Here is a 6,454-nt window from a genome sequence, read left to right as displayed (position 1 = left end):
GAAGGCATTTAATACTCAGTGCATAGCACAGAAAAAGCAGAAGATGTTGTCCCTTATCCACAGCATGTAAGATTTAGAATTACATTGGCAATTTGTAACTCTTCCATTACACAGTGACCAATTTCTCCTCTGCTAGACTGAAAGCTCCTTGAAAATGGGGATATAGGACTGATATTTAACATGGTTCAGACTCCTTTTAGGGAAGTATCACTCACATTACATAGAGTGGGATATTGAGCCACTTCTTAGAGACCTCAAACTGGCTTCTGTCCCCGAGGTGTCAGTGAAGTACACCGCAGCCACACTTCTCCAGCCATAGCACATAAATCCTTCTCTCATTCCCGGAATACTCTGCATCTAGATTCTTCCACCTCTCTGGGGTCACTTCACAAGGGGGACCATACAATGTCAATGGGCAAGAAATTTAATTAAAACCTGATTATTTCCCTTGGAAGATTTCATTATCATCCCCCACAAAATATTGCTAAAAATATTCTCAGAAGCACTGACTCCTGCATATATGCAAGGGTGGGAAAGAGGAGACAATTGGAAAGTTTTCTCTTATCCAATATGACTGCCAATATGACCAAAAGTTTTGTATAAAATAATTGAGGAAAGATCAAAGCCGTATTGCAATTTCATTTATTTAAGAAATATTGATAAACATTCTATGTTCCAGGCACTAGGCAGGGAAATAGAGTGGTGAGTAAGACAAGCTTTTCTATTCAGCTTTGGCCACAGGAGGGAGTGGCAGTGAGGGCCCAGCCTCTCTTGTGTCTTGGTGCCTTTTAATCATCCTGCTTTTGATTTGTGGTGGTTCCAAACTGAGTCAAAAACAATCTGTACTGAAATGGAAGCTCGTTGACAAGGGAAACCAACTCTGTTGTTTATCCTGAGTCAGACTCCCTAATGGGGGAGCAGACACTCACCTGACATGGAGTGGGATCTTGGAACCTTCTTAAGAGACCTTGAAGCGCTCTCTGTCCCCACAGGTGTCGGGGAAATACACTTTAGCCACACTGGTCACCTTGATCCCAAGGAACCTGGACAGCACGTTGTCAAGGCCGAGCTTGCTGACCCAGTACCAGGCCTGGCCCCGGATAAATAAGCCCCTCCATGTCCCAAACTGGATTGGTGCTGCAGTCATGGTGCCATCGAAGGCACTGATGCAGTAAACCCCCAGGGCAGTCCTGGTTCTGGATCAATCTGTGCCTCAGCACCACAGTCCTGCAGGACACTTCCTAGTGCTGCCAAGGATGGGTGCACTCCTACAGGATCCCATGGACAAGGATAGAGTCAGCTCACTGTATTGAGGAGACACGGAGCCAAGCCAGCATGCAACAGGTAGCCCTCATGGGACACAACCACGAGGCAGGCTTGGCCCCAGCAGGAGGCAGTAATGAGCACCTGGCCCTTGTCATTCACCATCATGGGGAAGGTAGACTCTCTAATAAGGAGTTCACTGGGGTCGGGGACTCTGGGGAGATCTTGTCACTCCATCCATGAGGGCCCTGAAAGCAGCAGCGGGAGTTGTCGCCATGGTTCTCTCAGCTGCTGCAAAGGAAAGTACGGTGAATGAATGAATGACAAGCAAATGGATAAAAGCAAGTTACCCTCGTTCTTATAGAGCCATGCCTGATGGAGCCTATAGCCAGACTCATGGAGGTTATATGTAGTTACCTTTCTTGATTTCCCAGACTCTAGAACTCTTCATAAGTACAGTTTCTAAGAAGTTTCACTCTCTTGATTTATTTTTACTATGCAGATATCACCTCTTTTTCTTTCCTTAGCTCCACCAACTTAGATGTTTTCCACAGCTCTGTCCTCCACCGCTCCGCTCTCCTTTCTTGTAGCCCCTTCCTTGCATCAGGGATTACATTGACAGTTGTCCTTCATTTGTAACAGCTGTAAATGATCTCCATGGTTTACCCCTGGCCTGGACTTTAAATTGATCTGCTTAAGGAGCATCACAGTTATCAGCTGAAATCTATATGGAAGAAATTGAACTTATGTCTACCCGCTCAACGGTTCCTCTTAGAGAAAATACTTAAGCTTACTTTTCCCATCTTTGTTGGGAAGATAGTATAACCTTGAGGGGTTTTCATGTGAAGATTGTTGGAACTAATATATGCCACTGGTTTTCTCAGAGCCTGGGGCATTATAATATTAAAAGAGAATTCCTGTACTTTTATCTTTCTTCCTGGTTTCTCAAAATGATAGGTACCACCAAAGCCTTAGAATCACGATTGCCCTCTTCCTCTCTCCGCTTTGCACACTCATTTAGTCACTGAACTCTGTCGAGTGCTTGTTCATTTCAGTTTCCATGCCTATTGCCACGAACCTGGGCCAGGACTTTGATCTGGAAATGCTGGCTCTCACATAAACTCCCTTGATAAGAAGCCCTCAAAGCTTCACCACGAATAACACATGAGTGCTTGGGACTTCTTTCATCCTGGTAGCAGAGGTGTCCTGGATCTGCCTTGGGATGGTTTTTGAGCTTTTCCTTTATTACCTCTCCCAAGACAGATTGAGTATCCCTTCTCTGAAATGCTTGGGATCAGAAGTATTTGAAATTTCAGAGTTTTTTCAGATTTTGGGATATTGGCATATATATAATGCATTATGTGTGTGTGTGTGTGTGTGTGTGTGTGTGTATTAAAAAAAAAATGCAGTAAACCCCCAGGGAATCTCCTGGTTCTGGATGTATTTTATTTTATATGTATATGATGAGCTATCTTGGGAATGGGATCCAAATCTAAATGTAAAATTCATTTATGTTTCATAATAAGTTGTACACACACCCGAAAGTAATTTTATATAATATTTTAAATAACTTTGTGTCAAAAGCAAAGTTTGTGTTAAGAATTAATGTGTGGAATTTTCCACTTGCAGAGTCACATCAGTGCTCAAAAGGTTTTGTATTTGGGAGCATTTTGGATTTCGGATTTTCTAGTTAGCGATGCTCAGTTTGTACAGACTCTGTTCTGCTTGGGAAATTGGAACACAACCTGTGGTTTCTAGTATCTGTCAGGTCATTTCCTGTAGAATTTCATTCTCTCCCTTTCTTCCCTTCCCTTTTGCCAATTCTCATTCCTCTAATTTTAAATTATTAGTAAGGGGCAGGTGAAAATGTTGCCGTATTTGTTCTCAGGACAGTCTTTTTTACTGAAAGCATTGGCCAGGGGATCTTTAGACCCATGAAACATGATCTCTGTCCATTCTGAAGCCGGGATGTGAGCAGGCACACAGCTGAGATGTACACTCTGTTGACTGCTCAGGGGGACTGAATAACACCTTTCTAACTGTTGAAGTTGGTGGAGAGAGGGAAGGAGAATTGTGTTTATTATGAGAATCAAGGAGGGTAGAGAAGGAGTTTCAGTTTCAGAATTAGCCCATTCTCTATGAGCTCTGGCAGGTAATTGGTTTTCAAATGGTGAAAAGACCCCATTACCCCATTGTGAGTTTAAGGACGACTAGGAGTATTTCCTTCTGTGGGTTCCTTCAGTGCCTGCAGCCCAGACTAGCTAATACTCTGCCCAGTAAGCTTGTCCTTCGACTTATCAACGGGGTGGCCAGAGGCATGTGCAAAACCACTCTTACCTGGACAAAGGAATGGATTGCTTTGCTGAACAAATCCTGGAAGTGTACCATTCAATCTCTGAGGAAACTACTTTAGAGACAACAGTTAAGTATTTAGAGAAGGATAAAAATTCATCTCTTAGCTTTGCTTGAGGAGAAGCAGAGGTATGCTTGGCTAGACAAGGACTTGGGAGAACAGATAGTTACAGGGCAACATTGCCATTGTAGTTTCATCAGAGGTTTTAGGTGTGGTTGGCATCCATTTTCCTTTCCCTTTACCAGGAATCATAAGGGGAGAGAGGAACGTGATGGATCACCAAGCTGGTGATAGATACCAGGTGAGCATAAGGCTGGCCATACACAGGACAGGTATCTTTCCACTCAACATACCAGCCTGAGCATCTGTGACTGTGGGGCGGGGGGTGGGGGGTCAGGGTAAGTACTCTCAGGATGAAGAGGCAAGGGTGAAGATTCAGGTTGGGGAATAGTACACATTTCTATTCAAAAGTCAGCCATGACGTAGCTGCCTTAAATCTAAGGAGGAGGTTTAGTTACAAAACGAAAGAATGAAACTATCCACAGACAGCCCCCATCCTGGTTACTTGACCAAAGTTTGAGCTCCCTGGTGGTGGGAGGAGGGAGAGACATGAGTGGAATCAGTGAGAATGAGGTGTGAGATTCCCTGACAGTGAGAAGGCAAAGCAGTCGTGTGGGTTCTGTGCGGACAGGATGTAGCCAGCCTCTGTGAAGTGTCCCAGAGGAGGTGGAAGGATTGGAGGACAGAGATTTCAGGGAATTATAAGAAAGGATTTATGTGCTATGTTTAGAGAAACTGGTCCCAGTCACTGGAGATGTCTGTGAAGATGTCCCAGCTTAAGGCAGCAGCAGAACCATTTGATTTCAAGGGACCAAGGATTTGTAAATAGTGGGCCTCTTAGCTGTGGCCAATGTTGACCAAAGACTAGAGAAACCTTCCTAAATGTCTCTGCTTCCCTTAAGCACTTTTACAAGATTCTGAGCTTGATTTCAGAGATTCCAGTGTTTAATTGCTGGACAGCAGTTTGCCTGCTAGTTCAATAGGAAGTAGGCTGTAATTAGTAGAATTTAATGTAATTGAAAGAAGATATAGTAGGTGACATTTCTTTCCCTCTTGAGGTTGTGGAGTAAGGATCATGAGAACAGAAACAGATGGTGCCTTGTCACCACTTGCATGACACTTTGAACCAATTCAATCAACTTGGAGCCTAAAGCTCTGACCGATGGTGGTGTCCCCTTCACACATTTCACGTGTAATTAAAAACCAAACCATTTACTCAGCTAGAAAAGAAAAACAAAATCCTGATTTTTCTTTCGGTGACTACTTCAATTTCCTTTTTGCAATATCAAATACAAAAATTCCTATGGAAATTATTTTAATTTTTTGTTGACGCATCTTCTCTGCTGCTGTTGCGGCTCACCCGCTGGATCTCTGGTGACATAGAGCAAGTTCTTTTATTTCTCAGGTCATAGTTTTCTCACCTGCAGTGTAACATGGCATGGATAGTCAATTTCCCTCAGTCCTGATTCTCTGACTGTCTATGGCAGTAAAACAGACAAAATCACACTCATGTATAAGACCAAAGAAGGATAAATGTGGCAAGAACTAAAGAAAGAGAATCAGAGTAGAAAGAAAATCAGAAACAGAGAAGAGATGAACAGCAAGGAATGCACTTTGGGCACCTAGAGGCTTCAATTCAAACACACGTGTTGTCTTTCACTAACCCAAAAGCTTAACAGCTCAATCTCTTCAGGGTCACCAGAAGCCCCAGGCTGACCACTGCCAGCTTCAACAAACAAAGAACATTGGTTAACACCTGCCTCCATGCCTGCAGAGCAGGAACATTTGTATTCCAGAAACAGTCGGAGGAGCTCACCTGGATGTCTGGATGTCCTGTGGATGGCTCAGATCCCGTGGGAAGGAGAAGAGACATCTATGTAGAAATAACAAGTGGATGATCTGGAGATGCTATCTATAGGGAGAATGAGTGACTGTCTTTGGGAATATCTTTCTTCCTGCTTCCTTTTGAAAGGGTGATGTTGGCTGCGAGGCTTCTCTGAATACCTAAAGCATACTCAGGTGGTGCTTCTCATAAGTTCCTAGGCTATTTCTCATGGAGTTTGGGTGTGCATCCCAGACTGAAGCGATGTAGGCTCTGAGATTTTCCTTCTTCAAGTTTTTTTCCAGTTGTTGGCCTTATGCTCTGCATGATAGCATTCCTCTGTGGTGAGCAAGGGAATCTCCGCAAAGCCTCTACCATGTGTAGTGAGAAACGCTGATAAATATCACAGGAAATGGTGGTTGTCAGAGGTAAAACCGTTTCTAAAATAAGCAGAAACAGTGAGGTCTATGACTACTCTGGGCCTGTTCCACTGGAGCGTCTCCTTGGAAAAGGCTCCTAGGTCTGTGCTGATGATTCGGGAAGAGTCAAAGTTCTGGAATTTGATTCACCAAGAGTTAGGATTTCACGCATGCATTCACTGGAACCCATTCACTAGTCCATTTACTTGTATGCACAGTGATTAATTTGCAGAATTTACTTGTTCCTTTCAGCTATTTGTATGACGTATATGTATACTGTTCATTTGGTACAAAGTGCTTCAAATAATGTATATTTTTAAAGGTTAATATTAGAGAAGAAAAAAACACTGAAAGTAAATGGAGCTAAACATCATATTAGGAAGTTAGATAATAATAGTAAAATAACACCTACCTCAAAAAGCAGAAGAAAGGAAATAATAAAACTAAGAACAGATATGATTTAAATAGAAAGTGGCAAGAACTAAACTCAAAATTGGTTCTTTGAAGAGACGAATCTCTAGTGAGACCGAGTAAGGA

The 6,454-nt window shown here is 42.9% G+C and overlaps 1 pseudogene; it reads right to left on the bottom strand.

The window, feature by feature from the left end:
• Positions 1-765: 765 nt before the first annotated feature.
• On the bottom strand, positions 766-1,540 carry LOC140709582 (TRPM8 channel-associated factor 2-like; annotated as a pseudogene).
• Positions 1,541-6,454: the final 4,914 nt, after the last annotated feature.

The sequence above is a fragment of the Chlorocebus sabaeus genome, chromosome 21, assembly GCF_047675955.1.
Source record: "Chlorocebus sabaeus isolate Y175 chromosome 21, mChlSab1.0.hap1, whole genome shotgun sequence".
Lineage (NCBI taxonomy): Eukaryota > Metazoa > Chordata > Mammalia > Primates > Cercopithecidae > Chlorocebus > Chlorocebus sabaeus.
The sequence above is the reverse complement of the archived record's forward strand: the minus strand, read 5'-3'. Positions and strand labels throughout refer to the sequence as shown.